The sequence below is a fragment of the Triticum aestivum genome, chromosome 3B (assembly GCF_018294505.1).
Source record: "Triticum aestivum cultivar Chinese Spring chromosome 3B, IWGSC CS RefSeq v2.1, whole genome shotgun sequence".
NCBI classification, from domain to species: Eukaryota; Viridiplantae; Streptophyta; class Magnoliopsida; order Poales; family Poaceae; genus Triticum; species Triticum aestivum.
Window position 1 is genome coordinate 665,488,717 of NC_057801.1, and position 14,662 is coordinate 665,503,378.

Below are 14,662 nucleotides of genomic sequence, written 5' to 3' on the forward strand. Positions count from 1 at the left end.
ATGGTCAGACCTCTTAAAGGGGGAAGCTATAAGAAAAAAATACTTATTGGTCATGGTGGACAAGTTCACCAAATGGATAGAAGCCAAACCAGTCAAAACGGCCGAATCCGGACCAGTAATAGACTTCATATCCGGGGTCGTACACCGATACGGTGTCCCTCGCAGCATCATCACTGATAATGGCTCAAATTTCATAGCCGATGAAGTGAAAGCTTGGTGCGGCAAAATGGGCATTAAGCTTGAGTACGCTTCCGTCTACCATCCTCAAACAAACGGCCAGGTCGAACGGGCAAATGGTCTCATCATGAGCGGCATTAAACCCAGACTAGTGTGATCCTTGACAGAGTCGGACACGCACTGGGTCAAGGAGCTCGAATCTGTACTCTGGGGGCTGTGGACCACGCCGAATCGCACCACCGGATATACACCATTTTTATGGTGTACGGCGCAGAAGCAGTACTACCCTATGACATAATACACGATTCGCCACGTGTACGCATGTCGAAGAGAAGGAAGCCGAGTTAGATCGGCAGGATAATTGGATGCCCTGGAGGAGGAGCGCGGCGTCGCAAAATCCCGCTTCGCATTCTATCAGCAGCAGGCTCGACGGTACCAAAGCAGAGAAGTGCGGGCCAAAACTTATAATATTGGCGAACTTGTTCTACGCCTACCGGAAAAGAAGAAGGACAAGCTCAAACCCAAGTGGGAAGGTCACTTCATCATTGACAAAGTTCTCACCGGCGAAGCGTACCGCTTACGTAATGCATCCAATAACAGACTCGAGCCGAACCCATGGAACGCGGCTAGACTCCAAAGATTCTACGCCTAGCGCTGAACTCAGTGTTCGTCTCCTTACCTCCTCCTTTTTTAATTATGCTCCCTCCCTTTTCCTTTCTCGGCCTTTTTTCTCTTCATACAAAGTATTTAATATAGTACAGACTTCCGGATCACTCCGGCCGCACTATGTGTGTAAGCAATACCTGGGGGCTTCCTATATGGAAGCTAAAAATAATTACTCTAAAAGCTTTTTGCCCATCACATATGTGTTTCTTTTTCCATATGTGCCTTTTCTTCACCATTATATGTATCGATATGACTTAAGATGTGGCCAAGCTGGGTTGCCTGGCTCTTGTGTTTATGCCCTACATTCCCGTTAATTCAGCTAGGGCATAAGGGGAGCACCTCTGCGATTGTTACTGCCGGTTCAGCCGGATGTGTACCTCAGACTGGGTGAAGCCGAAAGCTAGCGTCCTTAAGAGAATATTCGGTCGGTGAACAAAAGATGTATTAATTTATTACAACGTAAATCCCCACAAGTTTTGTATCCTGCGCCTTTGTTTGTAGTCCGGACATGTGCATCGTCGCATGCGTACCCAGGGAAAGGAACACCTAACGGAACTATTCTCCCTGGAAGATGTTTCTTACTATCCATGTAATATAACATAACTAGTTGGGTACTTGTCTGTTCAAGCACTTATGACCCCTATGCCTGGTTTCCACGCATACCCCGGTTCTAAATAATTGAGCGGGTATTCGGAAACACCCCAGACTGTAGGATCCGGGGGCTGAAGCAAAAAGGTCCGCCGTGACAAATGATTTTAATCCGGCTAGGGAATACTAATGTACATTGATTTACACAGTCACTTGGACTGACTATATTCCTCCTCTATACCATCCAACAGGCTATCTAGCTTACAATCCTGTTGGGAATACTTTGCGGCTAACGCTACCTGGTCATACACCAGACTAACGGGAATTTCTTGCCCATCTGGCCCCGCCGGTCCGACTTCGGCCATATGTTTCGGATCCAGCTTTGTGTAGCGCGTCTTCACCATAGCCCAGGCTTCTCTTGCACCTTGCCAGCAGGCTGACACCTTCCACAATTGGAAGCGCCACCGTGCTCCTTGAAGCATATCCACAAGCTCCCCCATGCCATTCGGCAGGAAGCTTGATGGCCACAAGGCCTGAGCAACACCCTGCATCACTTGCCGAGCTCGCTCGTGCAGCTATGAGAGTTCTTGCAGTAAATCGCTAGCAAATGAGGGCATCTCCTCCTTAGGACGGCCTGTTAGCATTCCTGCAAGCAACATTCTTTTAATATGCTTCTTCGCCGAGCTGTACTACAGTTCGTCCAGGCACTTACCATAAATGCCACGTCGAAGCCTCTTGTTTTCCTTCACGGAGTCCGCCAGCTGAGCACGGACGTCTTTTAATTCCACGTCCAGCCGAACATTGGCATCTAGAAGATTGTTCTTCTCCTACCTAACTTGCGTAAGAATGCGCTCACCAGCCTTTAGCTGCCTTTGGAGATGCGACTCATCATCCCTTACACCCTCCGGATTTACCCCGGGGTTGTCTGCAGAATTTTCTGTTAGACTTGTCATACCAGCCACTTACTAACTGGTGCATCTTCGTACAATTGAGACAAATGTTACCAGATGAGGCCTTCTGGGATTCCTCTAACTTGGCAACAGTGGCCCTCAGCTAAGCCTTGCACTCCTCCAGCTCCCGTGACAATTGCTCATTCTTATCTACAAAGACCTGTGCATAAATTGATCCTTAAAACAGCTGTTCCAACAATTTCAAGTCTCAGGGGCTACTGCTATACATGCTTATCAAACTTACATACCCGTATATCTTTGGTATACTGGTCCATCACTCGGGCAAGCCCACCTTGAGCAGCTCGGATATATGCGTCTCCCGAATTGAAAGCATTAAATGCCTCTTCGGAAAAGATGTTGTTGCGAAGTACGGCCCGTCGGTGCTGGTGATTCATGGTGCTCTCTACTTCGGAATTCGTTGCGGAGAGCATATATGCATCCTCTATTGGAGAACTGCGCGGCGTCGGCCCCACGTCCGCCTCCTCTCTCGAAGCCGGTTCTGGAATCCGGCTAGTGGAGGCGAGATTGGCAGGATCCCCAGATATAGTCCGGCTACTCCTCTTCCTGCCAGGACACGAAGGGCGCTGTTATACTTCCAATACAATAATTGCAAGACAGGTTTTTGCCTTACCTCTGTAGCGGCATTTCGACCCTAACTGCCTTCCTCTTGAGCCTGCCCGATCCGGACGCCTGTGGTCGACGGGTCCCTAGGGGCTCGGCCCCGCGCTCCGACCATCATCTCTGCAAAAACATGACACTTCAGGGGTAAGGCATGACATCAGGAAGGAGTCCTCTTCGGAGGATAGAGTTTTCGGCATGTCTTACACGCGACGTAGGTAGCAGTCTGGGATAATCGGCGATAATAGCCACTGAGGCGCCATCGCAGCTCGCCTGATAAAATATCCCGTTGACAAGCTCCATGGTGATATCCGGATCTTCTTCGAGTCCTAGATCTAGGGCCCTCCCGGGGTCCTCTGGCTGCGGGGAAGGGCTGGAGATTCCTTCTACGGACCTTCTTAGTTCCTGCTCGGAAATATCGAGGTAGATAACCTTAGCAAAGAACGCCACAATAAGTGAAGCGGGGAAAGGAATGATGACTTACCCAGTTTGGGGGGTTGTACATGGAGAATCCATCCCGCGGTTTAAGGTGGAGGAATTCTTCCTCTTCTCCTTTGTATAAATCGGACAATATCATTGCCAGAGCAGCGAGGAACTGAACACTCTTCCCAGTCCCCCGGCTTGGAGCGAGGAGAGCGAGCAGAAGAGCTGTGACGACCGGCCATGCTGGAATGGTTTTTCTGGAGCGCTCTATTGGATGCTTGCTCGAGGGGGGGAGAGTGGGGTTTGGATCTGAGAATCCCCGTCTCTTCAAATAGACGGCTAGCCCGAAGGATCGAGGGTGGCAAATGCAAAAATGCCTCGGCTCCTCGCATTCGCTCGACATGTGGAAATGGTCATTATTGAGGCACTAAAGCCGAGGAGTACAACATTGATGAGAAGCCGGACACTATTCGTCTTAACAAGTACTTTGGAGTATTCGGAGGTGGAACCTGCCTTGCAATGCCGAAAACAAGACTGCGCGCCAGACTCATCGTCATTGAAGCCTGGTTCAGGGGCTACTGAGGGAGTCCTGGATTAGGGGGTATCCGGACAGCCGGACTATCTACATCGTCCGGACTATTGGAGCATGAAGATACAAGACTCAGGACTCTGTCTCGTGTCCGGATGGGACTCTCCTTTGCGTGGAAGACAAGCTTGGCGATCCGAATATTGTATTTCCTTCCTTGTAACCGACTCCATGTAAACCCTAGCCCTCTCCGGTGTCTATATAAATCGGAGAGGTTGGTCCTTAGAAGGCCGATCACAATTACAATCATAATCATCATAGGCTAGCTTCTAGGGTTTAGCCTCTATGATCTCGTGGTAGATCTACTCTTGTACTACTCATATCTTCAATATTAATCAAGCAGGAAGAAGGGTTTTACCTCCATCGAGAGGGCCCGAACCTGGGTAAACATTGTGTCCCTTGCTTCCTGTTACCATCAGCCTATGACGCACAGATCAGGACCCCCTACCCGAGATCCGCCGGTTTCGACACCAACAGACACCACGCTGGAAATCGAACTGCACATAAGGTATTGCAATCCAGCTTTTATTGGCCTACTCTCTTCAAAGATTCCCGTAAGTTTGTCTTGTCTTGTGATGAATGTCAAAGAATTGGTAATATTAGTAGACGTCAAGAAATGCCTATGAATTATACTCTTGTTATTTAACCATTTGATGTTTGGGGCTTTGATTATATAGGACCTTTTCCTTCCTCTAATGGATATACACATATTTTAGTTGTTGTTGATTACGTTACTAAGTGGGTAGAAGCTATTCCAACTAGTAGTGCTGATCATAACACCTCTATTAAGATGCTTAAAGAAGTTATTTTTCCGAGGTTTGGAGTCCCTAGATACTTAATGACTGATGGTGGTTCACATTTTATTTATGGTGCTTTTCGTAAATTGCTTGCTAAGTATGATGTTAATCATATAATTGCATCTCCTTATCACCCACAGTCTAGTGGTCAAGTAGAATTGAGTAATAGAGAGCTCAAATTAATTTTGCAAAAGACTGTCAATAGATCTAGAAAGAATTGGTCCAAGAAACTTGGTGATGCATTATGGGCCTATAGAACTGCATATAAAAATCCTATGGTTATGTCTCCGTATAAGATGGTTTATGGAAAAGCATGTCACTTACCTCTCGAACTTGAACATAAGGCATATTGGGCTATTAAAGAGCTCAACTATGATTTCGAACTTGCCGGTGAGAAGAGGTTATTTGACACTAGCTCACTTGATGAATGGAGAACCCAATGAGAATGCGAAGCTGTTTAAAGAAAAAGTTAAAAGATAGCATGACAAAAGGATACAAAAGTGTGAGTTTAACGTAGGTGATTATGTGTTGCTATTCAACTCTCGTTTAAGATTTTTTGCAGGAAAACTTCTCTCTAAATGGGAAGGTCCTTACGTTATCGAGGAGGTCTACCGTTTCGGGGCCATAAAAATCAACAATTTCAAAGGCACAAATCCAAAGGTGGTGAACGGTCAAAGAATCAAACATTATATCTCAAGTAATCCTATAAATGTTGAAACTAATATTATTAAAACCATAACCCCGAAGGAATACATAAGGGACACTTTCCAGAACGTTTCAGACTCTGAAAAGGAATATATGTGGTACGGTAAGTAAACCAACTCCAAAACAGTTCTAATGGCAATTTTTCTCTGTTTTGGAATATTTAAGAATTTAGAAAGCAAGAGGTAATCCGGGAAGGACACGAGGCCTCCACGAGGGTGGAGGGCGCGCCCACCCTTACTGGGCGTGCCCCTGCCTCGTGGGCAGCTTGTGTGCTCTCCGGACTCCATTTTCTTTCACAATACTTCTTTTGGTCGGTAAAAATTCATTATATAATCTCCCAGAGATTTTGACCACCGTATCACGCAAAAAATCTTTTGTCTTTGTTTCGAGTTGTTTCTGTTACAAATTTAGAGCAAGATGTCTTCTCAAGAGTCAGTCGGGGAGAGTCGGGTGTCCCACCCGACGCCAGGTCCAAGAGCAAACAGCGATGCTTATCACTTTGGGCCATCAACAGAGGATGAGATGGAGGCCAATTTGAAAAGGATAGATGCCATGGAGGAGGATCAAGAAGTTACCTCTCGCTTCCAAGCAGGATTCATGATGGGGGAACTACAGAGCTCAGCTATTCCAAACTCGGGCATCCCTTCCAATGTTAAATTTCTTTTTTTATGAAAATATGAAAAAGAGTGTCACTTGTTCTCCAAAAGCTATGCATCATCCTTGGGTAAAAGGAGCTTTAGCTGTCACGGTCAAGCTCCGCGAGGAAAATATGGACCTCAAGCAACAAGTAAATAAGCTCGAGGAGGAGAATCGTATCCTAAGGGGCATCATCGCCAAGAAGATCACAACCCCAACTCTAAAGAAGGAGACATAATCACATGGGTATGGGCACTCCCCTTGGCAACTGCCAAGCTTGGGGGAGGTGCCCCGGTATCGTATCACCATCACACTCCTATCTTTACCGTTTTACTTAGTTCGATCCTTTTAGTAATATCTAGATCTAGTAGATTGAAGTTTTGGTATGAATTAGTTTTGAGTTTTGCTTTCTGATCCTTTATGTAATCGAGTTCGTGAGCTATCTATAATAAAGATTAGTGTTGAGTCAAGGGCTTTCCTATCTTGCTATGATCTTGAGAAATTAGAAAGAATAAAAAGAATAAAATAGTTCATATTGATCTTATGGATAGCAATGACTTCACATATAAAGAGTATGAGGCATAAAAGTTGTTGAGAGTTGACAAACATAGTTTTGGTCATCGTTGCAATTAATAGGAAGTAATAAAGAAAGAGAGGTTCTTACATATAAATATAATATCTTGGACATCTTTTATAATTATGGGCACTCATTAAGTATGACATGCTAAAGAGTTGATGTTGGACAAGGAAGACAATGTAATGGGTTATGTTTTCTCACATCTTAGTTAAAGTATATTGTCATGGATCGCTCCTATATGTTGAGCTTGCCTTTCCCCTTCATGCTAGCCAAAATCCTTGCACCAAGTAGAGATACTACTTGTGCTTCCAAATATCCTTAAACCCAGTTTTTGCCATGACAGTCCACCATACCTACCTATGGATTGAGTAAGATCCTTCAAGTAAGTTGTCATGTTGCAAGCAATAAAAATTGCTCTCTAAATATGTATGACTTATTAGTGCGGAGAAAATAAACTTTATACGATCGTGTGATATGGAAGTAATAAAAGCGACGGACTGCATAATAAAGGTTCATATCACAAGTGGCAATATAAAGTGACATTCTTTTGCATTAAGATTTTGTGCATCCAACCATAAAAGCACATGACAACCTCTGCTTCCCTCTGCGGAGGGCCTATCCTTTACTTCATGTCTTTTACTATATACAAGAGTCAAGGTGATTTTCACCTTTCCCTTTTTCATCCTTTGGCAAGCACCTCGTGTTGGAAAGATCCTGATATATATCCAATTGGATGTAAGTTAGCATGAACTATTATTGTTGACATCACCCAAAGGTGAATACGTTGGAAGGCAAAATTATAAGCCCCTATCTTTCTCAGTGTCCGATTAAAACTCCATAACCATAAGTATTGCATGAGTGTTAGCAATTGTAGAAGACTATATGATAGTTGAGTATGTGGACTTGCTGACAAGCTCTATTCTTGACTCTTCCCGATGTTATGATAAATTGCAATTGCTTCAATGGCTAAGATTTTAGTTTGCTAGTTCTCAATGAAGTTTCTGAACCATACTTGACATTGTGAGTAGATTGTTACTTGAGCATAAGAAATCATATGACAAAATCTATATATGTTGTTGTTATAAGAATGATCATGATGCCCTCATGTTCATATTTTATTTTTATCAACACCTCTATCTCTAAACAAGTGGACATATTTTTTGATATCGGCTTCCGCTTGAGGACAAGCGAGGTCTAAGCTTGGGGGAGTTGATACGTCCATTTTGCATCATGCTTTTGTATCGATACTTATTGCATTACGGGTTGTTATTACACGTTATGTCACAATACTTATGGCTATTCTCTCTTATTTTACAAGGTTTATCATGAATAGGGAGAATGCCGGCAGCAGGGATTCTGGCTGGAAAAGGAGCAAATATTGGAAACCTATTCTGCACATCTCCAAAAATCCTGAAACTCCACCGAAGTCATTTTTGGAATTAATAAGAATTATTGAGCAAAGAAAGTACCAGAGGGGGCCACACCCTGGCCACGAGGGTGGGGGCGCGCCCACCCCTACTGGGTGCGCCCCCTGTCTCGTGGGCCCCCTGGTGGCCCTCCGGTGCACATCTTCTGCTATATGAAGTCTTTTACCCTGGAAAAAATCATAAGCAAGCTTACGGGACGAAAATCCGCCGCCACGAGGCGGAACCTTAGCGGAACCAATCTAGGGCTCCGGCGGAGCTGTTCTGCCGGGGAAACTTCCCTTCGGGAGGGGGAAATCATCACCATCGTCATCACCAACGATCCTCTCATCGGGAGGGGGTCAATCTTCATCAATATCTTCACCAGCACCATCTCCTCTCAAAACCCTAGTTCATCTCTTGTATCCAATCTTGTATCAAAACCACAAATTGGTACTTGTGGGTTGCTAGTAGTGTTGATTACTCCTTGTAGTTGATGAGCATTGGTTTACTTGGTGGAAGATCATATGTTCAGATCCTTAATGCATATTAATACTCCTCTGATCATGAACATGAATATGCTTTGTGAGTAGTTACGTTTGTTCCTGAGGACATGGGTGAAGTCTTGCTATTAGTAGTCATGTGAATTTGGTATTCGTTCGATGTTTTGATGAGATGTATGTTGTCTCTCCTCTAGTGGTGTTATGTGAACGTCGACTACATGACACTTCACAATTATTTGGGCCTAGAGGAAGGCATTGGGAAGTAATAAGTAGATGATGGGTTGCTAGAGTGACAGAAGCTTAAACCCTAGTTTATGCGTTGCTTCGTAAGGGGCTGATTTGGATCCACTAGTTTCATGCTATGGTTAGGTTTACCTTAATACTTCTTTTGTAGTTGCGGATGCTTGCAATAGGGGTTAATCATAAGTGGGATGCTTGTCCAAGAAAGGGCAGTACCCAAGCACTAGTCCACCCACATATCAAATTATCAAAGTAACGAACACGAATCATATGAGCGTGATGAAAACTAGCTTGACGATAATTCCCATGTGTCCTCGGGAGCACTTTTCTCATTATAAGAATTTGTCCAGGCTTGTCATTTGTTACGAAAAGGATTGGGCCACCTTGCTGCACCTTATTTACTTTCATTGCTTGTTACCCGTTACAAATTATCTTCTCACAAAACTATTTGTTACCTACAATTTCAGTGCTTGCAGAGAATACCTTACTGAAAATCGCTTGTCATTTCCTTCTGCTCCTTGTTGGGTTCGACACTCTTACTTATCGAAAGGACTACGATAGATCCCCTATACTTGTGGGTCATCAATGTGGTCTATATCAAAGTAAATAGATAAATAGATCTTGTCTACATCATGTCATCATTCTTATTGCATTACTCCGTTTCTCCATGAACTTAATACACTAGATGCATGCTGGATAGCGGTCGATGTGTAGAGTAATAGTAGTAGATGCAGGCAGGAGTTAGTCTACTAATATTGGACGTGATGCCTATATAATGGTCATTGCCTGGATATCGTCATGATTATTTGAAGTTCTATCAATTGCCCAAGAGTAATTGTTTTCCCACCGTTTGCTATTTTTCTCGAGAGAAGCCACTAGTGAAACCTATGGCCCCCGGGTCTCTTTTCATCATATTTGCCTTTGCGATCTATTTCCTTTGCATTTATTTTTAGATATATTAAACCAAAAATACCTTGCTGCAATTTATTTATTCCGCGGTCTATTTGTCCTATCTACCACTTTTACCTCATGTTATTTGCCTATCTTGATGCGTCGTACCCGAAAGGGATTGACAACCCCATTAACACGTTGGTTGCGAGTATTTGTTATTTGTGTGCAGGTATTGTTTACATGGTGTGAGGAGGTTCTCCTACTGGTTCGATAACCTTGATCTCATCACTGAGGGAAATACCTACCATCGCTATACTGCATCATCCCTTCCTCTTTGGGGAAATACCGACGTAGTTCTAGCAGACATAAGAGATGTACTTTCTCTCAAAGGGAGGAACTTCCGTGACACATCCTCGTCTCCATCGGCTCTGCTATTGGTTATAACTTACCTTTACTTGTCGAAGCTTATTTTGTGTTGTATCCCTAGCTTGCTTGTATGCTTGTTGTTGTTACATCATATAGGTTGTTTACCTAGTTGCACATCTAGACAACCTACTTTGATGCTAAGTTTAAATTGGTCAAGAAAATCTAAAATTGTTAGTTGCCTATTCACCCCCCCCCCCTCTAGTCAACCTTATCGATCCTTTCACGGGTCGAAAAGGAGAAATTGTGTCGTGTTCATCGGGAGGCAATGGAATGCATCCTGTTCATTGGGAGCCAACGGCCTTCTGTTCGACCGCCTACGGTCGAAACGGGATCCTGTTCATCGGGAGGGGCCTGGCATACCACAAAACGGAGGAAACGGACTTCTCTTCGACGTCCTACGGTCGAAACGACGTCCTGTTGATTTGGAGGGATGTGTCATACCGCAAAACAAAGGAAACAAACTTCACTTCGACCTCCTATGGTCGAAATGGGGGTCCTTTTCATCGGGAGGGGTGTGGCGTACCGTAAAATGGGACTCCACAGGCTACTGTTCGTCCACCATCTACCGCCTTGCTCTAGCCTCCACGGGCTATTGTTCATCCATCGTCGACCTCCTCTAGCCTCCACCTGCGACTGTTCATCCATGGCGTCTCCCTCCTGCCTCCACCAGCTACTGTTCATCCACGGGCTCCTGTTCATCCAACCTCCACCGGCTACTATTCAACCAGACCTCCACGGGCTACTGTTCATCCAACCCTCCACCGGCTACTGTTCAACCAGCCCTCCACGGGGTCTTGTTCATCCACCCCAACCAGCTCGATCAATCGGGGTCCTGTTCATCCAGCGGCAACGGCCTATACTACCACGGGGTCCTGTTCATCCAACCCCCGCTGGGAACTGTTCATCCAACCCCCAACAACACCCACTGTTCATCAAGAGGAAGCAGGTTCGATCAGCTTATGTTAGCAGCAGTAGCGAAGGAATCGCTCGATTAGGTTCAGTTAACAACCATGGATCGATTGATTGCTCGGGTTCAGTAACGCGTAGCCAGAGCAATCGCTCGGGTTCAGTAGGTGAATGCCTCGCTCGGGTTCAGTTAGAGCCAATGCCTCACACCCACGTGCGTACGTGTATGAGAGAAACGTGCAATCCCTCTGTGCATCGCTTGGCCCCGACCACCCACCATAACCGGGAACTCCCTGATATTTTCCTCGCCCTCACTTCTACCACAGTTTGCTCCATCATGGACGGCCCAAAGAACGTCATGTAGCTGCGTCTCCGACCCGCCTAGGATGAAAAGCCCATTTTGTGTCATGATTTTTTGTCATAGAAGTAGGAGCCCAGCACATCTATGATGATACCGGGTTTTGTCATAATTATAGTCATAGAAGTGTCATAAGCATGACAGGGAAAAAAATTCATTCGGCCCAAAATGTCATGTCATGGATGTGTCTTTTCTTGTAGTGCAATTAAGAACCAAGGTTATCAATCTAGTAGGAGAAACAAGCAACACCTCATCAATAGTACCTGCACACAAAATAACAAAAACTTGCACCCAAGGCAAACAAGGGATTGTCAATCACTCAGCGGTTAATTGCAATGATCAAATCTCATAGTGATAGATAGATAGCTAAAAGACAAAATAAAGAAAATAAATACAGCAAAGTATTTTTGGGATTTTAGTATATAAAAAGCAGACCCGGGGGCCATAGTTTTCACTAGAGGTTTCTCTCTTGAACATAGCATACAGTGGGAAGACAAATTACTGTTGGGCAATTGATAGAAAATCGAATAATCATGATGATATCCAAGGCAATGATCATGTATATAGGCATCATGTCCGAGACAAGTAGACTGACTCCTGCCTGCATCTACTACTATTACTCCACACATCGACCACTATCCATCATGCATCTAACGTATTAAGTTCATAAAGAACAGATCGGAGTAACGGCTTAAGCAAGATCACATGATGTAGACAAAGTAAACTCACACATGAATAAACCCCATCTTTTTATCTTTAATGGCAACAATACAAATATGTGTCTTGTCCCTTTCTATCACTAGGATATAGACTAGCGCAAGATTGAACCCATTACAAAGCACCTCTCTGGTTGCAAGAAAAATCAATCTAGTTGGCCAAACCAAATCAATAGATCGGAGAGAAATACAAAGCTATAATAATCATGCATAAAAGAGTTCAAAAATGACTCAAATAATATTCATGGATAATCTGATCATAGACTCACAGTTCATTGCATCCCAATAAACACACCACAAAAAGTGATTACATCGAATAGATGTCCAAGAACTTCAAGGAGACATTGTATTGAAGATCAAAGACAGAGAATAAGCTATCTAGCGACTAGCTATGGACCTGTATGTCTGTGGTAAACTACTCACACGTGGAAGGGCAGCAAGGTTGATGTAGAGCCCCTCCGTGGTTGATCCCCCCCTCCGGCAGAGTACAGGAAAATTCCTCGAGATGGGATCTTACGAGAACAGAACCTTGTGGAGGCGGGAAAAAGTGTTTTGGGTGGCTCTCTGTTGGTTTTAAAATTTTAGAGAATTTCTAGAGGCAGAATAAGGTCAAATGGACGCTCGTGGGCCCCACAAACCACCAGGGCGCACCCACCCCCTGGGTATGCACTAGTGCCTCGTGGGCCACTCATTCATCTTTTGGCCCTCTCCCGAAGCTTACAGGGTCTCTTATGTCCAGAAAAAATCTCCAAAAAGTTTCGTGCCATTTGGACTTCGTTTGGTGCTGATATTCTAGAAAACCAAAAACATGCAAAAAAACACCTCACACTTGGCACTAAGTTAATAGGTTCGTCCCAAAAAAAGATATATAATGACATGTAAATGCATACAAAACATCCAAGATTGATACTATAATAGCATGGAACAATAAAAAAGTATAGATACGTTGGAGACATATTAGGTTGCGAGAGTGACAGAAGCTTAAACCCTAGTTTACGCGTTATTCCATAAGGGGCTGATTTGGATCCATATGTTCCATGCTATGGTTAGGTTTATCTTAATTCTTCTTTCATAGTTGCAGATGCTTGCGAGAGGGGGTAATCATAAGAGGGTTGCTTGTTCAAGTAAGAACAACACCCTAGCACTGGTCCACCCGCATATCAAAGTAGTGAATGCGAATAAACTAAACATGATGAACGTGACTAGACGGGAATTCCCATGTGTCCTTGATAATGCTTTGCTTTATATAAGAGAACTTCCCGGCTTGTCCTTTGCCATAAAAGAATTGGGCCACCTTGCTGCTCATTTGTTACTCATGCTACGTATTACTTGATACGAATCAAGTTGCTACAAAACTAAATGTCAGTGCTACTTTCAGTACTTGCAGAGAATACCTTGCTGAGAACCACTTGTCACGTATGTCGAGGATATACCCCGCGATGTAACCCGACCGGATGTATGACCCGGCCGGACTTGGCGACTCACTGGTGACCCGCCCTGACCCGGCGACTGACTAGTAACCCACCCAGAGTTGACGGTTCATTAGTGACCCGGCAGGCGGGTCAGAGGAGCGACAAGACCCAGTGGCCCAGAAAGCGGCTCATGGAAGGCCGGCTTAAGAGGAAGGGCATAAGGAATATTTCTCTTACAAGGGAAGCAAGAAGCAAGACTAGGATTCCACTTGTAATAGAATAGCCCTAGTCCTACTAGGACTCCACATGTAACCCACCCCTCCAACTTATATAAGGAGGGACATGGCACCCCAAGAGGGACAAGTTTCACAAGTTGGGACGGACAAATCAATAGCTCTCGATGTAGAGGTAGCGAAAGAACACCCTTGTAATTGTGAGCACCATGATCAATATCAATGAAGCAGGATGTAGGCTTTTACCTCCACCGTGAGGGGCCGAACCTGGGTAAAAAACCTTGCATCTCTCGTCCCACTCAACCCCTCTCAAGCTACCACATAGATGCGTAGGCCTATGACTAAGTCCTCACACTAAGGACATCTGCCGTGACAAATGCACGACAGTTGGCGCCCACCGTGGGGCCTCGCACGGTGGTGTTGAGTTCTTGAAGGGATCCATCTCGGGAACCAAGAGGTTCGCAATTCGCTGGTCAACTTTGATTCTGACAGTGCAATATTTGAGTTCAAGATGAGTCAACCGACTGTTCGTCTGAGCGAGCAGTTGAATCACAAGTCGCCGAGGATGGAATTTTTTGCATCAGTCTATTTTGTTGGCACGTCAGGTTTCGATCTGTAAGAGCAACTCCAATGGGGCAACCCAAACGAACGGCATTTCGTCCGCTTTTTGTCCGTTTGGGTCGGCCGCCCGCCCGGCGTCTGCCCTGTTTTGATATGGGTCGGCAGGGCGCCCAACGCACCGACCCATATGTGCCGGCGTGGCTGCTTGGCCCCCTTATTTTTTTTGCATGATTGCATAGTTCAAACTAAAATCGTTTTGGACCGAATAAAATAGCGCAGTTTATTACAAG